Below are 27,077 nucleotides of genomic sequence, written 5' to 3'. Positions count from 1 at the left end.
TTTCTTCCTTGCGTTCATTTTTATACAGCATTTATCGACCACAAAATGGTCACCAAAGCATTTTTACTGTTAATTTACTATTTGCATATTTCTAAAAAGCTTTCTGGTGGATGCATAAACATATCTATATTTAATAGACAACAGACAACATGTATTTTCGGGAGCTCCCTGCACTTTTTCTTCCAAGCCATCAGTTAAAGTTTCTTGAGGTGTTTGAAGCAAACAAAACCGGTTTTTAAGTCCCCCCCATCTGTTATCACCACTGATTTCCACCATTCATGTTCGATGCGGGGTCGCCAACTTGCTCTCGTTCCGACGGAAATGCAGTCTTTTTTACCTCAGAGGGGATTTTTCGGTACTTATGCATTATATCTTACACACCGCTGTATACTGTATCGGGAAACACTAAAGGAAACCAGTCAAACAAGTATTTGCAATAGAGAAATGGATCGCAAAGCGTGGTTTCTCATTGTGTTTACAATATGTAAACTATTGTTTTTGGGGTTTAGGAGGGAGGGAAGGTACCAAGGTTAGGTTACGCATTTAGTATATATTATACGTTACCCCCCCCCCCTAATGTACAAATATGTAACCCGAATTTGTTTATAAACTATTATATTTTCATCCTATTGTATTTTATTTAATTACCATTAGCCAAACTTGACTTCTTTCGTGTGTAAGATATAATGCATAAGTACCAATTTTTCTTACCATAAATTTTTTGACTTGCACTGTTTTTGAGCAAAAATAATTCTTTTTTGGCCTTGATTTGCACTCTTTTTAGACGTCGGCAGATGGCAACCCTGTTTCAATGGCCGGCGACTGTTTAGCTGCTTGTGTGTTATGAAATTTTTGCTATATTATCTGACAATATATCTATGGCACTAAACTACGCTGATATACGTAGGATGATGACTAAGAACCACGAGTAACACAGTTTTTGTGAATCATTTCAAAGAGCTTTAAAAGCTCCTTTGCTGTTTGAAAAATATATTACCTTAAAAATAGCCCGTCTCAGAACCACATATTTGACCTTACACACATGGGTATATCAGTGCATAGAAGGGGATAGCACCTAGTAAAGTTTTTTGATGATTGCAAGGGATATTTTACGAAAACGAGTTAAAATTTGGGCAAAAGGGATTTTGATCTTTTTTATCTTTAGACCCAATAGGTGGGCCAGGGCATATACTATGGTGGGACATTTGTGTTAGAGTAGCCTTTTAAAAGACCTTGGTGCTAATTCAAGAGTGAAAGTGTCCTTGAGAACGTGTCATATGACCATACTTCCGATACTGCACCAGTTCCTACATCCTCCGATGCACAATGAGCAGCCTGATGTGTAACCCCTTGCAGTATACCAGTCAACTCCCCTTGAAGTAAAAGCTATATGGCAGGAACACTGTATTCTTTTATACGATTTTTTTGATAATTATTGCTGAAAAAAATGAATTAAATGATTAAAATCAGTTTTTACCTTTTCTTTAATTATTGGGAAATACAATTTACTGTATTTTGATTAAAAAAAATTGGCATAAAATCACCCCCCCCCCCCTCCCTGTACATTTTTGTTAAACTATTCAGATTTTAAAGCTATTTCGCAGCATTTTGAAATAAAGCTAAGTTAATGAAAAAAGGTAAGAATTTCGTTATTACCGTATGCATTTAAAGGGATAAGTTAATACAAAATTACCAAGCTTCTCCGAAACACAGATTAAAGTGAAAATTTTGGAAAAGTCTAGTTACCTACAAGTTGGAAGATGGAACGGAAAAGGTCAATATTTAACATCTCTCTACTGTGAAACGTATTCCACTTCAAAAACTGTTTGTAAAGTAATTTGGTTATTCGTGTATATGTAATAAATCTACAAGAATCAGCTGTTACTGTCCCAGGAAACTTTCCACTGGGGCAATAAATTATTGCCGTTGCAAGATTATGTTACTCTGCTTGTTTTTATTACCTGACATTTTTCACACACCGAAAAATAACTATCCCAATGATTCAATTAAGAATAATAAATAGTGTATTCATGTAATAATGGCGACCAGGGAAAAGTGGAAGGAGCCACGATACTCATCCATCCCTAAAACCTGAAAGTATTTGTGATACTTATGTATTATAGCGACCACACCCATGAAGTGATGTTAGGTTAATCCTATTGAAACATACCAAAATATGATGAAAATGTAATGCTTTAGTAACAAAATTATGAAACTACAACAGGGAATTATGGAAAGCAGGCCGCATAGAACGTAGGCCTATTATATTAAATACCTGCCCTAACCAACTCTATATATTAAATATTTAATTAAAACATACCTGCATAGTAGTTATTTATCTCACTCAGGCTAAGCTGATTATCTCCAAGTGCACACAGAAAAACTGGTTATATAACAGATCAAGAACAACAGTGTGGTCGCTATAATATATATAATCACTGTTTTTGCAATTACGTCATGATTTTCGAGAAGGGGCTTCCGGCTTTCAGAAATCATGTACACCAGGCTGGTGCATGCCAAGCACCTCTGAACTGCACTGAAGCGTTGCGGGGGCTTTGCCACCCGTGGCGGAACTTTCCATCACGTGTGGCGCTCCGAGATATACACCATGTGATGGAAAGTGGGCGACTTCTCGATTTTCAACATATTTTTTTCATCAGTTTTGACAATTCCCTCTCCAAAGAAAAGTCATGTGCACGCGTCTGATGAGCTTCTCTGCATATGGAGGTCCAGGGGGGGGGAGTATTCCATCCATGGTATTGGCCCAAGGGCCTAAGGGCGAAAGAACTTTTTTTTGGAGAACAACTTTTGGAGTACAATTTTTTTGCCAGAATTTGATACTGAATCATATTGAATTGTAAAAAGAACAGCTTTACTATTTACTGAGTCCTCAAAAACTCTTCCAAACAATTTTCCTGCTTGACGAATTTGTCCTATCCCCCTCTCTCCACTAGAAATAAGTTCGTGCGTAGGTTAAGCCTAAGACTGAGAGAGAAACCAGGGACTTATCTCTGCCTAAAAGGTCCATAGGCAATGCCTCTTACCCTCTCATCCATCTGAAAGCACAAACTAAGCCACAGACTATTTACAGTTTTTTAGACAAACCGATATCGGCTCCTCATTACTAGACAAGTCAATCAAGGTAGTTTAATCGTCTCAGTAAAAGACCCCTCCCTCCTTCCTCCTAGTTCTGTAAGTATTTTTTCGCGGTGAGGTGAAGCCGAAAAAACTACTACTACTTCTTACAACTCACCACAGCACCAAGCCACCTGAAGCCAACACAGCTATGCAAACTCCTCCTCCATCCCAACCTATTCAAAGCCTCACTCTTTACACCCTCCAAGGAAGTTCCGATTTCCTTTAAATCTTTCTTTATGACATCCTCCCAACCCAACCGCAGACTACCTGCTTTCCGGTTAGCCCTAGGCGGTTGGCAAAAAAGGACAATCTTTGGCAATCTGTCATCCTTCATCCACAGAACGTACCCTAGCCTTCTAATCCTTTCTCTCAGTATAGCCCTAGAAAGCGGGATTGAACCACACTTACTGTTTGAAATGCGGTCAGTCATCCGGGTACCCAGAACAGTCCCGAGGCAATTTGTCTTGGAAAACATCTAGCATATCTTCATCGGCTTTTCGGAGCGCCCATGCTTCAAAGCCATATTTGAGCACTGTCATTGCTGTAGTTTCCAATATTCTAATCTTGGTTTACAGACTTATCTTCCCATTCTTCTAAACTTTTTTAGCTGTGAAAAAAAAACCACCCTGAGCCTTGGCTATTCTACTTTCATCTTCACTGCTTCCACCGTCTTTACTAATAATACTATCTAGGTATGTGAAGCTGTCCACCTGATTAATCTTTTCAATACCCAACGTCACCTTTTCATATTCACTTATTCCTAGCCTTAGTAACTTAGTCTTCTTAACAATTATTTTCAATTCTATTCTAGCACCTTGAACTCGCAAAACCTCTAAGAGTTCATTCATTTTGCTCACACTTTCATCTAGGATGCTTAAATCATCAGCTTAATCTAAGTCCAAGAGAGTTTTTTCTCCCCATTTGATTGCATGGTCTCCCATTGCATTTCCTGTGCTTCTTAAGACAAAATCCATCAAAATGATCCATACAAAGGGGGATAGAACACAGTCCTGTTTAATTCCTGATTTAATACGAAACCAGCTGCTAACCTCATTTCCTACCTTAACCGAAGCTGTGTTTTTCTTGTATATCAGTTATAGTCAGAACATACTTTACCAACAGGCTAACTACCAGAATTGAAACCTGATTTCATCAATTACGTTAAGTTTGTTGTCTACTAGAACCGCCCATGCCTACATTGGCGGAGTGGGCTAAAATTTCTGTATCAGTATACATCTGAATGTAGTATTTTTTTTTAGTGCAAGGAGAAACATTTAATTGCCACTAAAGTATTGTACGCATTAAATATGCATTTAGCGTTTAATTCTACTTAAATATATAAATGTGACTTAGCACTAACCACTTCAATGTATTTGTCTGGTATACCATGCAAGGATAAGACCTTTGCTAAAGCTCTTCTATCAACAGAATCGAAAGCTTGCTCATAAACTATAAAACTGGGGACCAAAGGTGTTTGATAACTCTGGCACTTTTCAATTATTAACCTATGAAAATTTGGTCGACACATCCTCTACCTTTTCTAAAACCGCACCGTTCTCCTCTTAAAACTTTGTCTACAGCATCTTTCAGTCTAAAAAGTTTCATATTACTAAGTAATTTTCTACCTATTGAGACATACTAATCCCTGGATAATTACCACACTCACTCTTACCACCTTCCTTATACAGTAGTTTAATTAAGGTTTTCCTAAAATCGCTAGGTACTTCCCCTTTTTCAAATATCATACTCATAATCTTCAGTAACTTATTTCTAACCTCAGAGTCGCCATATTTAAAAAACTCATTTACCACATGATCAGAACCTGGAGCCTTATTATTTTTTAATCCTTTTAGTACTGTCGCTAATTCTTCCTTCCCATCCAAGGTATCGCAAACTTTTTCAATTTCCTCTATATCTTTTCCTGCAACTCTACCTCGGTTTAACATATTCTCAAAATTTTCTACCCACCTCTCTTTAACTCTTTCCTTATAACTAATTGTGGCCCCGTTCCTATCTTTAACTGGGACAAGTCCAGATTTACTACTCCTTCTCAATTTATTAACATGCCAGTACAACATTTTACTAGAATGCGGTCTAGCTGCATCTTCCAAATCAGCGGCAATTTTATCCATGGCCTTCACTTCGAAAAAAAAAACAATTAAAAAAATACGCAAATTGAATGAGAAATATAAGAAATGACAGGGAATACCATAAAAACATTAATAAATTTCCAGGCTAACAAAGCCAATGACACCTCATCCCAGATTTGTGTAACTTGTGCCCCCTTCTACTGGGTATACACCTACCCTAGCACCCACTAGTTAACACAATCCTGTGTTTGTGCTGTCATATAATAATAGCCCTCAAGGCCTCAATCTAAAATCAAATTGCCCCGTCGGATGATTTGCCCCCAGCCATGCACTGTACTCCCGGCCGAAGGCAGAGATCAGTATCTGTACTACGTGGACCAATGATCAAGCATTCGAAAAGCTTTTAAGTTTTTTTGTTTTTTTTAATTTGATCTAAAACAAAATTTAAAATCAAAACCTCTAAGACGACCTTGCCAAAATTTTGAAAAACCACCAGTAACTCAAAAGGATAGAAAGCAAATTTATATCCAAAATAAACTCAAAACTTTTTGAACTAATAGTCTTGCACGTGGTCGCTTCTGAATTAAATTAAAAAAAGAAAAAACTGAATTAAACTAATAAAATAAATAAAATTAAATAAGAAGTCTTTTCAACTGAAAGTAAGGAGCGACATTAAAACTTAAAATGAACAGAAATTATTACGTATATAAAGTGGGTTGTCCTCTCCTCAACACCTCGCTCTTTACGCTAAGTTTTTTTGTACTTTTAAAAAAGCTTATTGTCCTAATTAAACGACACTTGTGTTTCAGGATTCATTCTTGAAGAATTGGGATGAAATTCAAACTTTAGCGTAAGGAACGAGGTATTGAGGAGAAGAAAATCCCCTTTATATACGTAATAATTTCTGTTCGTTTCAAGTTTTAATGTTGCTCCTTACTTTCAGTTGAAAAAGCTTGTTTTTTATATTTAATTTCTGATCATTTTTTAAATGATACCAGAAAATCTGGCCCCACCTCCACAGATAAACCCCCTTCCCACGCCAATATCCTCTAGACAATTCAATCCCGATGAAAATTTACCCCAGACAATTACTCTCAACCACTCAAAGCGTAAAATTGAGATGGAAAAGAGAAAGCAAGACATAAAAATAATTTTGTATAAGAATTCTGGCAAACTCCCCCAGTGTATAATTTCTCCTGGCAAGTTCACTCCCTGGAAACTTCCCTCCCCATGGAAAATTCCCCCGGGGAAAAAAACAGCAGAAAAATTCCCTCCCCCCCCCGCCCCCAAAATGTATGCATACAACCCAATAACAAATACTACGCACAATCAATGAGCTAATTTTATAACTTAAAGACCTTTCCCCTGGGGCTGCGGGGGGGGGGGTCATGTTATACCCAAAGGTATAGTTATTGGGCCTTCCAACTATGACGAACAAAATGGCTATCTCAAAATTTTAATCAGACATTTTTGGAAAAAAGGGGCGGGGGAGGGGGCCTAGGTGCCCTCCAATTTTTTGGGTCACTTAAAAAGGGGCACTAGAACTTTTAATTTCCGCTCGAATGAGCCCTCTCCCGATATTCTAGGACCAGTGGGTCAATACGATCACCCCTGGGGAAAACAACAAAATAAATAAATAAACACGCATATGTGATCTTTCTTCTGGCAAAAAGCACAAAATTCCATATTTTTACAGATAAGAGCTTGAAACATAAACAGTCGAATTCTCTGATACGCTGAATCTGATGGTGCGATTTTCATTAAGATCACTTGAATTTTAGAGGATGTTTCCCCCTTTTTTCGAAAATCAGGAACATTTTCTGTTTATTTCTTATGCAAATGAGAGGTAAGTTTAGACTTTACCACCACCCCCCCCCCAAGCCGTACCCAGGATTTTTTTCGGAGGGGGTTTTACTCAAAGATTTTTTCGGTGGGGGTTTTACACACAACAAAAACTCAAAAAACACATAAAATTTGTTTATAACCATTTTTGTTACGTTTTTACGACTCAAAAAAACATTTCAGGAGAGGTTCAAACCCCCCTAACCCCTCCTCTGGGCACGGCCTTGCCCCCCCCCCCGATTATTAGGTTCAGGTTTATTTTGGTTTATTTCATCAAATAAACAAAAAATCAAGCCAATATAATTAGAAAACACTGCGGTAGGGAAAAAAAATTTAAAAAAAAGGTATAAAAAAAGGCATCGAGTAGTAGGCTATGTTCACTTTATTCTTAAGTCAAATAATATGAACTGCCAAAACTTTACCGTTGTTTTTGCTCACAATTCATCCTATATTACTAGGCTATTATAAATCCCTGCTTACCTTACACAATTTCAGCTTTTTTATTAAAATATTTTCCACAATCCTATTTCCATTTACGGAATAGTATATGTCCATCTACGACAAGTATATAATAGACAAATTCTGTTAAAAACTTGCTCACCAAATCGAATAAAAAAGGCCAAGAACTAAACTTATATCCAAAATAAAGTGAAACTTAGCCAAATCAATAAGCTATTCACCACTTTTCAGCGAGAGACGACAAACTGTATATTGCTATTGCTGGCTTCGCTTCAAGGCATTTCCACGCATGAACGCCCGTTTTGCTCTCCGCGAACTCCCTTCCAAAAACTAATCACGAAAACACTGTTTAGGCTATTATTTATCTTTTGTTGAAATCAGTCAAGTCCATAGCCAATTGATCAATGTGCTATTCATGTAATTAATAAGGACCAGGGCAGGGACTAGCCATATGCCCAGAAATGTATTTAAGAATGGTGACGCTAATTTTTATAAAAAAAGCAATGATAAATAATTCTTTGAAAGCAATCGTTAGATTTACCTGGTTGAGCAGGGACGGTAGTTGCCACCTATATTTCAAAAAATGCCTTTTTTGTAATTTTATTGAATAGTTTCGAAAAACACAATATTGCCTCCCCCCCCCCTCCATTTGGCAGTGGCTGAGGTGGCATCGATTGGAGAGAGGCAGAAGGGAACATCTGCCGTCCAAGATTGTTCGTTTTCCCCCTCCTAGATTTTAAAAAATACCCCTTTGTATGTTCCTTGAAAAGTGGCGTGGTTTGCTATTTTCATTGGAAAAACGGTTCTTTCGCATTATATGGGCCTCTCTAAAGAGTCCAACAAGAGATGCTACAGTCAAACGGCAGAGACGCTTTGAAAAACCCGTTTTTACAAGATGATTAAGACACCGCTCAGAGAAATACTTTGTCTAGCGTGGTTTTAATTGCGTATACGATATTAAATTGTGTTTTTTTGGAATTTAGATGGGAAAAAGGTACGTGGGTTAGGTTACGTATTTAGCATATGCAATGCTTTATTCTGCCCGCCCCATTTTTTTTCTTTACTAGTGTTTGATACTCTAAGCATTTCATCAGACAATGTTACACTATTACTGCCCCTTTGACATACCCCTGTCATTGCCCCCCCCCCCCCAAAAAAAAAAACACTTAAGACATTTCTCGTTAAAAATTTTATTTTCAACTCATTCATTCGAGTTTTCGCAAGCAATTCAGCCCACAGTACCACACTATAACTACTCTAAGACACCCCTCTGTCATCGCCCCATCTCCCCAAAAACACTTTTCAAACATTTCTTGTTAAAAAATTTATTTCAACTCATTCATTCGGGTTTTTGGCAAGCAATTCGTGCCACAGTACAGACTATAACTACTCTAAGACACCCCTCTGCCATCACCTCATCTCCCCCACAAACCACTTTTCAGACATTTCTTGTTAAAAATTTGTATTGCAACTCATTCATTTGGGTTTCCACAAGCAGTTCACACCACATTACGACACTATAACTACTCTCTAGCACCCCGACAGCACCGTCATCATCATTGTAAGCGTCTTCTAGTGTTTGAAACACAGAAAAATACACACACACCCACACACACACACACACACAAACAACATATTTACAAACCTCTATTCAAACATATTAATTTTACTTTTTGTCTGGCTAAATGGCTTTCTCGAAATTTGGATCTGACGTAACTTGCGAATTAACTTACGTAAGGAACTTCTATATTCTAAATTTTTATTTCGTATATTAGGGGATTCGCCCCCTAGTCAATACCTCGCTCTTTACGCTAAAGTTCAAATTTTGTTCCAGTTCTTTAAGAATTACCTCTTAATCACAAAGGCCGTTAATAAGAATAAATAGCTCTGATGAAAGTACAAAAAAAAACTTTAGCGTAAAGAGCAAGGTACTGACTAAGGGGCGAACCCAATCATATACGTAATATTTCTGTTGGTTTTAAGTTTTAATATTCCTCCTTACTTTCAGTTGAAAAAAATATTTTTTAAAATTTAATATCTGATCGTTTTTTTAAATAATGCTGGGAAATCCGGCGCCCTCTTCATAGCAATGTCCCTTCCCCCATGAAAAATTCCTCAATAGAAAGATTCTCCCACGTAACAACCGACCCATCTCCACCCACTACCAGAAAAAATCCCCCCTGAAAAGTTCTGTATACTTCCCAATAACCAATACTATGTGTAAACATTGGGCAATGTTCATAACTTGTAGACCTTCTCCCGGGAACTGTGGGGGATTAAGTCATCATCAAAGACATAGCTATTGTATTTTTCGACCCTGCGGAACAAAATGGCTATCTCAAAGTTTTGATCCGGTGACTTTTGCAAAAATGAGCATGGGAGGGGTGGGATGGGTGCACTTAAACAGGGTGCTAGAACTTTTAATTTCCGTTCGAATGAGCCCTCCCACGATTTTCTAGGACCACTGGGTCGATACAATCACCTCTGGGGAAAAAACAAACACACATCCGTAATCTTTCTCCTGGCAAAAATACAAAATTCCATATTTTTGCCGACAGGAGCTTGAACTTCTATAGTAGGGTTCTCCGATACGCTGAATCTGATGGTGTAATTTTCATTAAAGTTCTACGACTTTTAAGGGGTGTTTCTTCCTTTTCCAAAAATAAAGGAAATTTTCTCAGGAACGTAACTTTTGATGAGCAAGACCAAACTTGATGAAACTTATATATTTGAAATCAGCATACAAATCTGATTCTTTTGATGCATCTATTGGTTTCAAAGTTTCGTTATTTAGACTTTCGGTTACTATTGAGCTGGGTCGCTCCTTACTTACAGATCGTTACCACGAACTATTTGAAACGGCCTTTGTGATTCAGGGATTTTTGATACGAACAAAATTCGAACGTTAGCGTAAAAAGCGAGGTATCAAGGAGGCACACTTGTGCCTCTATAAAGAGGCGACCCACCACAATGTTAAGCGATTTCCGGTCCTAGCGGTCGCAGAGAGACAGCGGTAATCGCATTTTGTAGCCCAAGCTCAAACTAAGAAACGTGCAAAATTTCACCCCCCTCCAACTTTATCTTCATGGGTAAAAGTGGGCCGGAAGTTTCGACCCTCCAACCACAGCCCCCCTTTAACGTTGTCCGATTGGGCTGAAATTTAGAGGTTAAGCTTTCCTAGGGTCCGGGAGCTTATCCTCGAGATTTCAGCTCAATCCGATCACTCCTTCCCTGTTTTCCAAAAACCAAATATAGCCACTTAAAGTTCATTTTTTTTTTCTTGTTAGCCACGCCTACAGGCCACAGTTGGCAACTGATCCGTGTGAATGAGGACTCATTAGAAGCAGAATTCGACCTGTTAGGGCCTTTTGATAATTTCAGACCGAAAAAATTATCCCCCGAATTTACATTTACGAAAAACCTTGTTTTCCTATAAGAGCCCATGTTAAATTTTCCCACCACAGCCCCCCTTTAACGTTGTCTGATCGGGCTGAAATTTAAAGGATAAGCTTTTCTGGGGCTTGGGAGCTTATCCTCGAAATTTCAGCTTAATCTGATCACTCCTTCCCTGTTTTCCAAAAACCAAATATCAAGTTTTGTGGGTATTTGCTTGCGTCAAAAATAGATTCCGCGTACTAAAAATACAAATTCAATTGTGTCTCTTTAGTACAGTGGTCGATACTCCTGACTGTCAGGCGGAAGACCCGGGTTCGATTCCCCGTCAGAGGAGATTTTTTATATACTGAATTTAAAATTTAAAAAAGAAACTCAGTTTCTTTTTTAAATTATTTGAAAAAAATTACGTTTTCTAAAGAGTTAAAGAGGCTGAGTTACAAGGTCGACCCTTAAAACGTACAGGGATTAGGAGGCACAGTTGGGGGGGCTGTTAAAGAGGCTGAGTCACAAGTTCGAAGCTTAAAACGTACAGTGATTAGGAGGCACCCTGTACGACGTGATTTGAGTATTCAGGAATTAAAAGCCTTAACACAAGAATGTTCAAGAGCGGGGGTTTGGGGGCGGCAGCCCCCCCAACTTTAACTCCTGACACGATCAGCTAACAGTTAGTCAAGCAATAATAAGTAATAAACTGTACAAAAACGTGCAGAAATTATTTGAAAAAAAACTACATTTTCTAAAGAGTTAAACAGGCTGAGTTACAAGGTCGAACCTTAAAACGTACAGGGATTAGGAGGCACAGTTGGGGGGCTGCAGCCCCCCAAACCCCCCGCTTTTGTAGCCTTTAAATAAAAAAAAAGTTTTTTAAACTGAAAGTAAGGAGCGACATTAAAACTTAAAACGAACAGAAATTATTCCGTTAATGAAAGGGGCTGTGTCCTCCTCAACGCCTCGCTCTTTACGCTAAAGTTTTTATTGTTTAAAAAAAAGAGTTGTAAGAAAGTCAAACTTTAGCGTAAAGAGCGAGGCGTTGAAGAGGGCACAGCCCCTTTCATATACGTAATAATTTCGGTTCTTTTTAAGTTTTAATGTCGCTCCTTACTTTCAGTTTAAAAAACTTTTTTTTTATTTAAAGGCTGCGAAAGCGGGGGTTTGGGGGCGGCAGCCCCCCAACTGTGCCTCCTAATCCCTGTACGTTTTAAGGTTCGACCTTGTAACTCAGCATCTTTAACTCTTTAGAAAACGTAGTTTTTTTCAAATAATTTTGACTAGGGGGCGAACCCCCTCATATACGTAATAATAACTGTTCGTTTTAAGTTTTAACGTTTTGGTTACTTTCAATTGAAAAAACTTTTTTTTTATTTAATCTTTAAAAAGACTGCATTATGAAAAGACATTAAATTGCTTAAAGAGCAAAAAACTGGTAATTGTAAAATATATATATATATTATAACAAGGAATTACACCAATTTAAAAACTTTAAAAAAGAAAAACAAAAGTTTCAAGCTTAGTACATATCGTTGTTAGAAATCGGACTAGCTTTAATAATCAAATATCTTTAAAAATAATGAGTAAGAAAAGACATTAAATTGCGTGAAGAGCAAAAAAGTGGTGATTGCAGAAATATATGTATATATTTTGATAAAGGATTTTAAAAATTCAAAAACCTTAAAAAACAAACGAAAAGTTTGAAGCTTATTAAATATCGTGGTTAGAAATCGAACTTGCTTTAACAATCAAATATCTTTCAAAAGACCGCTGAATCCATACATAAAAGTAGTGGGGCCATAATACATTCTGCAACATGCCCTTCCCAGTTTCTACAACATGCCCTCCCTTTTCTATAGGATTTCTGCAACATGCCCTCTGACGTCACGGTATTTCTGTTTCTAGTGGATGGCTGGCAAGATTCCGAGCGCCTGCCTTGTTTCTAGGTGAAATTTCCAGGCATAATTACTTGGAATGTGGTCCGTATAATAGAAAAGTAGTAATAATAGGGAAATTAACACAGGGAAATTAGCATGTGTTTGATGGTTGTGTTGTTTGTTGGTTATGTTATGTTGATGGTTGTGTTAATTCTGGGTTATGTTGATGGTTGTTGGTTATGTTATGTTGATGTCCGTTGCTTGTTGGTTATGTTTGCTGTTTGATGGTTATTTTTTTATGGTTATGTTGTTTGTTGGTTATGTTAGTTATGTTGTTTGATGTTTGTTGGTTATGTTGTCTGATAGTTATGTTGTTTGATGTTTGTTGATTATGTGATTCGATGGTTATGTTATTTGATGGTTATGTTTGATGTTTGTTGGTTATGAGTGTTATGTTATGTTGATGTTGTTTGTTGGTTATGTTATGTTGATGTTGTTTGATGGTTATGTTAGGTTGATGTTGTTTGATGGTTATGTTGTTTGATGTTTGTTGCTTATGTTATGTTGAGGGTTATGTGATTTGATGGGTATGTTATGTTATGTCGATGTTGTTTCTTGGTTGTGTTTTGTTGATGCTGTTTGCATGGGTTATGTTGCTGTGGTTATGTTGTGTGATGGTGATATTGTTTGATGTTGTTTAATGTTTGTGAGGGGCCGCGCGCAAATATTTTGACTTCACTCTTTTCCCACAAAAAACACTCTTTTTAGGCCTCAATTTTACTTCCTCAAAAGTTCAGAATTGGCAACATCCGTCATGAAGTGTCATGGAGATAGGATAAAAATTTAAATGTAGGCTAGTTCTGGTTAATGTTGGGATGTGGATTTACTAGAAGAAGGATAATGCAAGTAACTATATAAAAAATTCAATGTTGGATATTCAAACAAAAAGTGTAGCATTGTATTAGAGCGGCTTGGTAAATTTATGCATAGGAATTTACATAGCCTAGGAAGAAAAAGAACATAGCCTAGGCTATTAGGCTATTTGATGCCTTTTATTTAGGCTATGGTCTTTCCAAATTCAATAAACAATTTTGGGACAAATTCCATTTTAAGGCCATTTTGACAGCCCTTAGTTACTAAAAGCTTGAAAATACACTTAAAAAAAAATGTCTAGCTACAAAATTTTTGCCATTTGTAGGCAATTCAGGAATAGCGTAACAATTATTATTTTCATTAGTCCTAATAGTAAAATGCTATTTTGAAAACAAATTTGCATAAATTTTGAAACAAGCCTGAAACCCCTTGAAAGAGTCATCACAACAAATTAAAAAGTAGGCTAGATCATTGGAGTCACCATGCAAAAAAAAACATATTGGTATTTGTTTAGCCTTGGGACACCTCATAAGGAGACATGTTAAGAAAACAATTCTTACTTTAAAATATGTATAATGATCCTAGTTCTTATATTATCCAAGGGGAGAACCTTTATCATCAAGTCTTTCCTCTAAAAATCCTCAAAAGAGAAAAAGTTTCCTAATATCACCATGTTTTCAATTCAATGCTTAAGTCTTTTTAAATTGCCGCCTAATAAGTTCTTTTATATATAGCGTTCATGCTGGTCTTTTTTTTTTTTTTTTAAATAGCAGTGGCGAAGGGCGAATAGCAGTGGCAAAGGGCAAATAGCAGTGGCGTAAATACAAAATATTAATAGCAGTGGCAAAGGGCGAATAGCAGTGGCGAAGGGCAAATAGCAGTGGCGTAAATACAAAATATTAATAGCAGTGGTTAGCTTAGGTGACAATTTTATTGTCACATAAAACACATAAATTTTTTGTTAATGGCATGATTTATAACAGAATTCACAATTTCTATAATCTCAATATACCACTACTTTTTCTTTAAACACGTTTTTGACACATGTGCTAAACACATGCTAAACGCTATCTATAAAACAACTTATTTGGCCGCAGTTTACAGCGGCAATTTCAAAAGACTTAAGCAATGAATTAAAAACGTGGTGATATTTGGAAACTTTTTCACTTTTGAGGATTTTTAGAGGAAAGACTTGATGATAAAGGTTCTACCCTTGGATAATATAAGGACTAGGATCATTATACATATTTTAAAGTAAGAATTGTTTTCTTAACATGTCTCCTTATGAGGTGTCCCATGGCTAAACAAATACCAACATATTTAGGAAACTGATAACCCCATCTCAAAGGGAATACCACCAGATGGCTAACTTGACAGTGTATATATTGCAAATCTTTGAATTAGCCAACCAACCAACCAGTATTTTAAGGGTAGGAGTCCAGCTGGACATAAGAAAACAATTCTTACTCCATAATATGCAGAATAATCTCAGGTAGCACATTTTTCAGGGGGAGAGCCTGGTAAAAATTTAGAATTGTGGCCCCTGATAAGGAGACATGTTAGGAAAACAATCATTACTTTAAAATATGTCTAATGATCCTAGTTAACATATTACCCAAGGGGAGAACCTTTATCATCAAGTCTTTCCTGTTTTTTCCTTCTTTTTCCAACTTAAAAGAAAAAAATTAGGTAAATTTTTACCAAATCATATTATTGACTTACAAATAAAGTGAATATACTACTTGATGCCTTTTTTATGCTCTTTCCGAATATAATAATCATTTTTGTCGGAAATGGTTTTACCCCCACCCCTATATATATATAACAATTCAGGGTGTATATTTGCACATTGGGGGGGGGGTAAATTTTATTTCTGATGTAAATGAGAGGTAAGTTTAAACTCTACCCAACCCTGCTAATGTACAAATATATACCCTGAATTGGTATATAGAGGTGGGGGTAAAATTAATTTCTGACAAAAATGATTATTATATTTGGAAAGGGCACAAAAATGGCATCAAGTGGTTTATTCACTTTATTTGTAAGTCAGTAATATGATTTGGTAAAAATTTTCCAAAAATTACAATTGTTGCCATGCTTACAATGTAATGCATGAGTCTCTTGAAACTGCTGTTGAAAATTGTTTTTGTAGATAGTATTCATTCTGGTTATTTTTAATTCTGTTTTTTTTTTAATGATAGATAAAGAAGTGGCAAAAATACAAAATATTGCTATAAATATACATAGCCTATAAATACAGAGTATATACCCCCACCCCCCTAATGTGCAAATATATAACAAAAATTGCATTCTGAACCTAAATATTAGGGTGGTCCTTATTTTTTCACTTCAGAATTATAAACCTCCCACCCTGCCATTTTGTCTTCATCAAAAGTTAACAACATGGGCAAAAAATTTTCCAAATTGGTCAATATTTAGGGTATGCTCAATTAAAGTGAAGATTAGCATACAATTGCTATACTTCTCCTTGGACAATGTTTAATGCAATTTTGGATGCACTTAGGAAATTTATTCAGCAAAACACAATTCAATGAGGGCATATTAGATACAATCAATACTAAACTCATCCAATCATTAGTTTGTTAAAACAATCATAATGACTGGTTAAAATATGTCACTGGCATAGCAAATATCAAACGTATCTTTTGGTAATTGATAAAAAATTACACACTACAAAGTCATGCTGGGCCTGGGCTGTCAGAGGTTGTGGCTAGCCCTTGAAGGATTGTTGACTTGTTAGAATCAGGAAAACGTTTGCGATGCTTTTTAACTACTTGCAGAGCAAATTGCATCTGGTCTTCATTTTTTGTTAGCAGCAAATCGCAGTCCTGCATAAGGGCAACTCCACGTTCGGCTGTGTCATTCACTACTCCTAGTTCTCTGACGATTGCTTCAGCCTTCACATAGGATTCAATATCCACCGAGGTCTCAGGATCTGTAGACAAGAAACTATCTTGAATCTAAAGGATATGGAAGAAGTTCCTTTTATTATGTGTAACAAAGTCCTGCACATTCTTGTTGCTGTCTGTAGTTTTGTCGGCGGTGATGCGCTTCGGTGGGCCCTCCATTCCTTCATGGCAGAGTGCTTTGACCATTTCTCTTTTTTCAGTTGCATCAACACCCCTGGCAAAAAATGCCAATCCTATCAGTTCTTTGCTAAGATACTGTAGCTGCCACACTGTTTCTTTAGTGGAACAGTTGCTGCTGGTAATCCACGAGTGAGGAGACTCTTCAGAAGTATTAAATCATTGGCTGGTGCTGCTGTTGGCAAAGGAGAAAGGAACCACGATTTAACATAACTTCCTACACCAAAAGCACAGAAGTTGCCCAGACCAGTGATTTCACAATCTGTCAGCTTGAAGCCAGAATCTCTGAACATGTATATTTTCAATGCATAAATCAGTCATGCCATGAAACGATCCCGATGAAGGGCTCCTGGTTTCCTGAACATCACACCACAAGCTAGACGGCCACCAATGAACAGCAGGGAAAGCTCAAGGAGCTCCCAGTAGTCTTCACGTTGGTGACAAATACCCAGCTGATCAGTCAGAAAGGTCTTCATATCATCCAGGACATCAACAAGAGCTGCAGCAATAACCGGAACCTCAACACCATGCTTATAATCAGCATATACAATGTTTGGCCAAAAGGCTTTGAACCATTTGATCAGCTGGATGTCTGGGCCACTTGAAGGTCCCACTGTGATGCTGAATGCCCCTTCCAGCTTTAATTCATGGGTGTGGTGTCTGCATGAAAGATGCAGAACACTTCTACCAAGATGCTGTTCAAATAGAGTACAGGCACCATTCATTTGGCTAATGTTGCTTGATGTTGTATCAAAGCTGAGAGCCTTGATGCTGTCTACAATGCCCCAGTCAGATACTGTGTCCATCATTGTATCTGCCATGGCTTTACCAGTAGTCGGTCAACTTTTTCATCTCCAGTGAGGTCTTCCATAAGCTTTCCATCCCAGTGAAGAACAATTGGCTTCTGGGGATTGAAATCAGACTTCAACCGAGATGAAAGTATGACACGATGCTTCTGACGGTAACATCTTATAGATGATTTTTTGATACTGAAATCTGGAATATTGTGACCTGTTGCTTGAATTTTTGGGGCAATGATCTGAACTGCTTGCCTGTCACTTGTCTTTCTGCAGTCTAGGCATGACAGGAGTGCAGGAGTTAAAATGTTAGTTCTTCCATATCTTCGTTTTGGTGTACATGGTTGTTTGGTGGCTTCACTGCCAATTCTTTGTAATACTTCCATGTCTGCATCATCATTACTAGAAGACTCCAACAACACAGTTCGATCTAGATTTGCTATGTCAAGTTGCTGTTTTGTCTTCAAGTGAAACTGGCTTTTTTGTTTATTTTCCTGTACTTTCTCCTTTTTTGTAAGTGACATGTCAACCCCTGCCATAACCCCTCGCCTTCCTTTTTTCCGCTGGGCCAGCAAGAATTGCTTGTCTTCCTCAACTTTGATGAGTTGTAATGCTTCCTGTGAGCTATGTCAAAGAGATCATTGAAAGGTTCCTTAAATCCTTCCTCATTGGTTATCTGAGTTGCTGTCCTTCTTGCTGTTTTCCTTCAGCCCTTCCCATCTCTGCACTAAAACTTTAAGTTGGGCAACTGCATGATCACTCCGGCGCATGGGTATTCTGGCTTTCTCCCAGAACATTTGAACGTCCTTAATTACTGTACTGCTGCCTCATGTTTAGTCTTGGCTACTTTCAGCTTTGTGGCATAGAGCCTGAGAACATCACCAATCGATGGCAATTTTGAACCATATAGATCTTCCAAAGCTGAACCAAGCTGGTACACTTCCTGTTTACTGTGTTTGGATGTAGAAATCGCCATGAATGACTGTAAAACAAAACATTTTATGTGTACTTTAACAATTGTCCAATCTGTCAGAAAATTACATAGCAGACAGCATTGAATCAAAAATAGTATTGTTCTAATAGCAAATTAATAACAAGTCAATTTCAAATATGAATTTGTTATATCTGACAAATGACAAAATTTCAGTTATAACAACAAACATTAAATGTATATTGATATATTCACCTGATATTGTCTTATCAGCTTGGTATCCTATGTATTTATAATCAATCTTTATCTGAGAAAATGATTCAGTAAGTAAATGTTGAAGTTAATTTTAAATAGTGACATAAACTTCTGTAGTTTTACACGAATATATCTGCTATATTTGCAAGAAAATGCACAGACGCGTAATTGATTATTAATATATTACCCTCAATCCCTTCAGTTATCTCTTTATATAATACATAACACCTGTTTTGTCTTAGAATTCACAATAAATACACACTTAACTAATAAATATATTCCCTGAACCAATGATTTTCTTTATGTGCACTTAATTTCTATAACAATTGAGTATAATCAAAATTTAGGTGCATTGAGCATACCCAAAACATGAAGTTATCCTGAAATTAAATGACACTTTTTTTTTCTATCATAGAAGAATAGTTTAGGATGGTGGGAGGCAGGAAAAACAAAAAATATTTTTTTGATATATACATAAGGACCAACCTACTAAATATAACCAAATAAACTTTACCCCAACCCCTAAATATATCCAAATCAGGGTATATATTTGCACATCAGGAGTGTGGGGGAAAAATTTATTTGTGATGTAAATGAAGGTTATATTTAGAATGAGAATGCAGTTTTGGTTGTATATTTGCACATTAGGGGGGTAGGGGAATATACTCTGTATGTATATGTGTGTTTATAGCAATATTATTAGTATTTCTGCCACTGCTTTATCTATCATTAAAAAAAAAAAAAAAAAAAAAAACAGAATTAACAATGACCAGGATGAGTAAAAACAATTTATAGCAGCAATTTCAAAAGATTTACACATTGCATTGAGAGCATGGCAAAAATTGTAATTTTTTTCTTTTAAGTTGGGAAAAGAAGGAAAAAAGAGGAAAGACTTGATGATAAAGGTTCTCTCCTTGGATAATATGTTAACTAGGATCATTATACATATTTTAAAGTAATATTTTTTTCCTAACATGTCTCCTTATCAGGGGCCACAATTCTAAATTTTTACTGAGAGCCTTTATTTTCACTTCTTTCCTTGTTTTTCCAGTTTTTCTAAGAAATTCATGAATTTCTTAGAACCTATATATTCACAGAATATATACCCCCATCCCCCTGATGTGCAAATATATGCCTAGAATTGCATCCTCAATCTAAATATAACATCCATTTTCACCACAAATGAACTTCACTCCCATATTAGCCATTTGGTGGATGCCCATGTCAAAGAACAAGGAAAATATGTGATGTAAATGTACAACCATTCTACCTCATATAGAAACATTTCAAGAAAACAATTCTTACTTTATAATATGCAAAATAATCCTACATAGCATATTTTCTGGAAGGAGAACCTTTGTCTTCTTGTCTTTCCTTCTTTTCCCAGTTTTGCAATAAAATCATAGGCAGCACAATAGTGCTAACTAAATAAAGAACAATGTTGGCACAATGTATTTTTTTTTTCTAGACCAGGGCACTTTGTATTCAAGGAGTTGTCATAGAAACTTCAAAAAGGGCTCATTTGATTGAAAATTGGAATGGCTAGTGCCCTTTTTAATCGTTGAAAGTGATTGGAAGGCAACTAACACCCCTTCCACGCCCACCATTTCCCCAAACACATCCAATCAAAATTTTGAGATAGCCATTTTGTTCAATGTAGTTGATTTCCAGATGGAAACTAAGTTTTTGAGGAGGACACTCCCCCCAAAGTCCTCAAGGCAAGGGTTGTAAGTTACACCCTGGGGGCATATAAGGTTTTTATAGAAAGCTTTGCTGTAGAAACTTAGAAAAGGACTCATTTGATTGGAAATTCAAAGGGCTAGTGCCCTTTTTAATAGTCAAAAGTGATTGGAGGGCAACTAACCCCCCTCTCACGCCCAGCTTTTCCCCAAGCACATCCAATAAAAATTTGAGATAGCCGTTTTGTTCAACGTAGTTGAAAGTTCTGGAAATTAGGTCTTTGAGGATGAGCCCCCCCCCCATAACCCTCAGGGTAAGGGTTGTAAGTTTTGCTCTGGGGGCATATAAGGTTTTTTTTATAGAAATTATTGTCATAGAAACTTCAAAAAGGGCTCATTCAATTGGAAATTGAAATGGCTAGTGCCCTTTTTAATAGTCAGAAGTGATTGGAAGGCAACTAACATCCCTTGCATGCTGACCATTTGTTCTATGCTGTTGAAAATTCCGGTAACTATGATTTTGGGCACGACACTCCCCCCACCTCCTTCAAGACAAGGGTTGTAAGTTATACCCTGGGGGGGGCATTCAAGGTTTCTATTGGAAATTTAACCGCATAGACTTGAATAAGGACTCATTCCGTTGGAAATCCAAAGGGCTTGTGCCCTTTTTAATAGTCAAAAGTGATTTAAGGGCAACTAACACCCTCTCACACCCACCTTTTCCCCAAACACATCCAATAAAAATTTTTAGATAGCCATTTTATTCAACATAGTTGAAAGTTTGGGAAATTAGGTCTTTAAGGATGACACCCCCACAGCCCTCAGGGCAAGGGTTATAAGTTATGCCCTGGAGGCATATAAGGTTTTTATAGAAAGTGTTGTTGTAGAAACTTCAAAAAGGGCTCATTTGATTGGAAATTGAAAGGCTTAGTGCCCTTTTTAATAGTTGAAAGTGAATGGAGTGCAACTAGCCCCCCTCTCACGCCCACCCTTTCCCCAAACACATTCAATCATAGTTTTGAGATAGCCATTTTGTTCAACATAGTTGAAAGTTATGGAAATTATGTATTTGAGGATGACAAACACCCCAGGGCAAAGGTTGTAAGTTATGCCCTGGGGGCATTTAAGGTTTTTATAGATAGCATTGTTGAAGAAACTTTAAAAGGGGCTCATTCAATTGGAAATTTAGAGGGCTAGTGCCCTTTTTAATAGTCAAAAGTGATTGGAGGGTAACTACCCTCCCCCCTCTCACACCCACACTTGATAATATGCAAAATAATTCTAGTTAATATATTTTCTAGCAGGATGCACCAAAAATGTTTTTGCATTGGTAGTACTGATGTGTCCTAAGGGCCAGATTTAAAGCTATGAGGCTTCTGGGTTCAAGCATTTTTGTCACTCTGTATTCACACCATAAGAGGGAGGGTAAATTCACCTTAAAAATAATCTTTATGCTGACAATTTTTATTTTACCAGAAAATGAAATCACTTATGATAATAATTTGAGAATCAAATATTTGTACGTTGGGGGTTTTAAGTCAGTGGGGGTATTAAGAAGGGTTTCAAATATAAGCATTCATCTACAATGTTTGGCTCAAGATAATCAGGATAAAAAGTCAATAGCTAACTTGCATGCTTTGTGATTTCTGAGGTCTTATTTGTGCAGCAGTGGAGTACACGTGGCACTTTGAAGATAAATAAGATCATTCCAGTTCTTGTTAAGACAAAAATTGCTCAGTGATAATTTATTGTACCCCGTGGCTGGGGGGGGGCTGGTGTCTGGGGGCCAACAGAGGTCTGGAAGGGGCAGTTTCACCCTTGCCCCATAGAAAATTATGGTCCTGAAGGTAAAAATCTACCATTTGTGTCCCCATTAAGGTCTCAAAATGGAATATCCCCCAGAAGTGTTTAGGGAAACCCCTGTATAAGAAAGGGGATAAGAGCAAGTGTGGTAATTACAGAGGCATTAACCTGGTCTCTGTAGGCAGCAATTTACTTAGTATGATGATACTTTTTAGAATGAGAGAGGCTGTATAAAAAGTTTTAAGAGAAGAACAGTGCAGTATTTCATTTTCCTAACCTAAACCCTTTCCAAGATATAAAAAAGTAGCTAAACTAGAATTTTACCTAAATTTGCAGTTTCCAACATAATTTAGCTAGTATAAAAGTGAATACATCAGTTGATGCCTTTTCTTATGCTTTTGTTGTTCAATAATCTTTTCTGGGGCAAATTCCATTTCAAGCCCTTAACAGGGCTCCAAAAAGTAAAACATGGTGAGAAAAATTGCCATTGTCAGCTGATTCAAGAATGGTAATTATTATTTTCTTTCATCTTAATAGTAAAATATTATTATTAAAATGAATTCGCAGTATTTTTTGAAAGGGCCTGAAATCCTTCAAAAATGACATTAGAGCAAAACTGAAGTCCATTTTTAGGGTTTCTGGCTCCTTTTAAAAATTGCTGCAATTTTGTTTTTAAAATAATATTTAATTATTAAGAGTAAGGAAAATAATATTTACAATTCCTGAATCAGCTAACAATGGCAATTGTTTCTCACCCTTCAGTTTTTTTTTTCTGTTTAGAAACATACTGTTAAACTTTTGGTGACTATTTTTGAGTCCTTTTAGCCCTTTAAGGGCTCGAAATGGAATTTGCCCAGAATCAATTACTAAATTATGAAAGAGCATAAAAAAGGCATCAAGTGATATATTCACTTTTGTCCTAGCTAACGTATGCTTTAAACTGCAAATTTACCCCATTTTAAACCCTACAAAGGGCTCATAAAACCCCATGATAACCAAAAGTTTAAAAATATGTTTTTAAAAAATTATCCAGCAAGAAAAACTGCCATTTGTAGGCAATTATTGTTTTCATCAGTCTTAATAGTAAAATTTTATTTTGAAAACAAATCTGCAGGAATTTTGAAAAGAGCCTGGAACCGAATGAAAAGGCATTATAATAAAATAAAAGTAGGCTATATAATGATGTTAGAATTACCATTTTCAAAAACACTTAGAGAATACTGAAAACCTACCCCACCTTGAAGAACAAGGAAAATCACATTTTTGTATTTGTAGCTCTCATGTGTCTTCTTCTTCTTTTAATGTTTTTTCTTTATTACTAACAGAGCACCAAAACATTATAGAAAGTTGTTTAACACCTTGTTTACAAATTAATTTGTACATCTAATTAGTTTTTAATTTTGCATCATTGTCTAAAAACTATTGACAAGGGTAACAATCAGGGGTGGCCTTACTTTGTGTGCAGGGACTTGTGCAGTTGGCACTGTGCAGGTCTTGTGCAGCTGCCACTGTGTGTGGCCTGATGTCTTAGCTATAATGTAGCCTCCAGCAGGAGTGGTAACAATGTGGGAGTCCCAAAGTGGATTTAAATTTAATTAACTAAAAAAGCAAAAGAAAGGACATTTATATGGCAACTAATGCCATAAGGCCCTAACAAAGGGAGGTCTTGATAGTTGTTGATAGGAGTTTTGATAGTTTTACAACTGCCGCCCCTGCTCCACATAAAGGGGGATCCCACATTTTGGAACCCCAGCTGTACGTTCCATGGCTTTTTCTGTGAGCCCCCTCCAGAAGTCACAAATTCAACCATGTGATAGTAATTTGTAATAATTTCGCCCTGTTAGCACATGGCCTTGTGTGGTTACACTGCTTCCCATCTTTAAAGGCCAGCACTGGTAACAATCCGCTTTGTGTGTCCCCATTGAGGTCTCAAAATGGAATTTTTCTCAGAAGTGATTATTGTATTTGGAAAGATCATTAAAAAGATATTAAATGAAGTATTTACTTTATTCATAGCTAAGTTATGTGAATATGTATAAATATACCAGGGGCTGTTCTGAAGAGAATATCTCAATAAAATGGAGGATTAGCCTACCACTAGATTCCTTATTTTATGCTCCTTTTCAATATAATACTTACTAATCTGACAATTCACCCCATCCCCTGATTCTCCCAGGTGTAGCTGTAGGATGTGTAAAAAAAGAAAACAATATTGCAATGAAATGCTTTTATAATATTTGGCATCTTTCCATTATTCAGATTATCATGCTTTCTTCCATCTTCATTCAATTTTTAAAATCATTTCAAGTAATATGTTGTTAAATTAGGCATCAAATCACAGTTGAAGATAAATTCCAGGTTTCAATTAACCAGTTTTAAAAAGGACCAATATTTTATGACTAGACTGAATTAATAAAGAAATATATTATTAGGGGTATATATGGAACCATTAGAGGGATGGGGTGCATTGTTGGAGTAGCAACTATTGCATTAATAGAAAAAGGGGGGAAGGGTTCCGGAATATCACACTGTCTAAATGCTGTACCCCCCCCCTTAATGTGCAAATAAATAGCCCAAATTATACTATTATGTAAACTAAAGGTAAAATTTTATTAAAATTAACCTAACTTCACTTCTTGGGTGTGTTTTGTTTAATTAACAAGAACTGGGGGGATATTCCAAAATTCCCTCTTTGCCAAATTTTACCCGTAGGGGGAATTTTCCATAGGAAAAATGTTGGAGAGGATTTTCTATGGGGGGGGGGGTTTCCAGTAGGCCTACATTTTGCACAATTAAAAAGAAGCATTGAGTAAATAATCTAATAGCACTACTTTTCTTTTATAATAAGATTCCAGAAAAGGAGCTACTTGCAACCTTGGAAGTAGCTGAGTCAGTGAATAAAACTTTCAGGAATGAATCTGGGGCCTAAAATATGTCCTGGGGAGTTATTGTTAAAGTATTCTCTCTTATTGCCAAGGTACTATCTCTACCTTTTTTTCCGGGGCTTAGAAGTTTGCATGTAGGGTAAAGGCACCAATGATTTGAGAGTGCAATTTTGGAACCACTGTCGAAATTTTCCTTCAAAACAGGATAACTCTGCTTAGTCATGACTTTGAACACCCTCTCTAGAAGCCTTGATTATATTTTGACAATGCGAAACGTGGACAATGTATACAATACACCCAGATCGGAAAAGAATATTCAATTCAATCAGTTTCCTGTTTTCAACACAAAATGAGCTCCCAACAATTTTTTAGCTATGTAATGTTCAAACTGTCATTACTTAGTATTTTTTTGGCAAAAAAAAGTTGGGATCACACCAATGCATAAAGATACATCTGATATTCTCTAAAATGTAGCCACATTGGCTTTTTCTTGATAAAATCAAATTAAAATGGCAGCTAATATTATATTGGCATAACTATGTTCCAAGTGTCAAAAATTCTTGTCTGATGTAGTGGAATACCAGAATGACTAAAAATGTTCCTTCAGCTGAATTCAAATGTAGACATTGACTTCTATTATGAGATTCATTTCTTTTGAGAATATCTTGTAGTAACCTTGTCGAAATTTTTGACAGACAGCAACAGGCCCTGTTGAAATATAGGTGACTCTGTCAAAACTTCACTGAACATGTAAAACAGATGAGAAACAATTGGTGTAAAAATTCAAGGGCCCTCTGACAAAAACATAGTTGTCAAATTTATGGGTACTTTCTCAACAACAACGGATATTGATGATCATTATTTGTGATAATATTTCACACGAAAAAAACTTTTTATTGTAGTTCTTCTAATTTGATGCTAGATTTTTTCCATCATCTGAGGAACTGCCGCTTGGCCTCATGATATGTTGATATTTTGAAGTATTTGACCTGGTTGATCACAACACCCTTATTCATTTATCACTTAATAAATTTGAAGTACACCCTCTCTTGGTAAATTTTATACATGTTTTCTTTCAAATAGATCCCAAGCTGTAAAGTATAAATATTTCTCTCTGAACCCTTCCCTAATTAGCGTGGAATTTTTATCGCACCCAATCCCACCCAAAATGCTAATGAAACATGTTAAAATCCTCGGCGTCACAAATTTCTATTAATATTAAGCAGAACATACATATTTCAAGAAATCTGGACTTTCCAGAAAAAGGGTGATCAAAGCTAAAATTTTTTAAAGATGATTAAAATGGTAGATTAACTTTGAAAAAGCCAAATGTTGACAACCCTTCAGCTGCTAACAACAAAGAAATCTTTGCTGGATCATTAAAGCTGAGAGAAAGTGGGCCATTAGATAGAGTTTATAATGAGACCAATATCACACTATTATGTCACATATTATATTATAGAGACCTAGGTCACACAATCACACTCCATATGACTATCCAATTTCATTCCTATACTTGAGGCAGTTTTTTAAGTTTTTAGCTTTAGCTATTAGAAAGGGTATTTATTTTTAGCTATTAAAAAGGGTACTATCTCTTTGAATTTCAAATCGAATGAGCCCTTTTTCAAGTTTCTACGACAAAGATTTCAATAAAAACCTTAGAACCTTCCAGGGATAATCCTTGCCCTGAGGGTTGTGGGGGAGTGTCCTCCTCAAAAATATATTTTCTATTTGGAAATCAACTACGCTGAACAAAATGGCTATCTCCAAATTTTGATTGGATGTGTTTGGGAGAATAATGGGCATGGGGGGGGGGCTAGTTGCCCTCCAATCACTTTTAACTATTAAAAAGGGTACAAACCCTTCGAATTTCCAATCGAATGAGCCTGTTTTGAAGTTTTTACGACAAAGCCTTCTTTAAAAACCTTTTATGCCCCCAGGGCATACCTCAAAACCC

At 36.5% G+C, this 27,077-nt stretch overlaps 1 protein-coding gene and 1 long non-coding RNA gene across 5 annotated transcripts in view; one reads left to right on the top strand and one right to left on the bottom strand.

Moving 5' to 3' along the window:
* LOC148954762 (uncharacterized) overlaps positions 1-23,485 on the bottom strand; it is a 145,474-nt gene extending 121,989 nt beyond the window's left edge. Inside the window, exon 1 of one of the 3 annotated variants that reach the window (XM_089086733.1) lies at positions 23,468-23,485. The gene's annotated coding sequence lies outside the window, so the exon portion shown is untranslated. Of the gene's footprint in view, positions 1-7,550; positions 7,743-23,467 lie in introns of those variants that run through there. The other 2 variants (XM_089086729.1, XM_089086730.1) reach the window with 2 other exon arrangements.
* LOC148954761 (uncharacterized) overlaps positions 13,627-27,077 on the top strand; it is a 91,153-nt gene continuing 77,702 nt past the window's right edge. For both annotated transcript variants that reach the window (XR_016141541.1, XR_016141540.1), the window contains exon 1: positions 13,627-13,696. This is a non-coding gene — a long non-coding RNA (uncharacterized LOC148954761). The remainder of the gene's footprint in view (positions 13,697-27,077) is intronic.

This window comes from Artemia sp. Qi Xiang Cuo, chromosome 3 (assembly GCF_049724085.1).
Source record: "Artemia sp. Qi Xiang Cuo chromosome 3, ASM4972408v1, whole genome shotgun sequence".
NCBI lineage: Eukaryota > Metazoa > Arthropoda > Branchiopoda > Anostraca > Artemiidae > Artemia > Artemia sp. Qi Xiang Cuo.
This window is presented reverse-complemented; position numbering and strand designations above follow the sequence as displayed.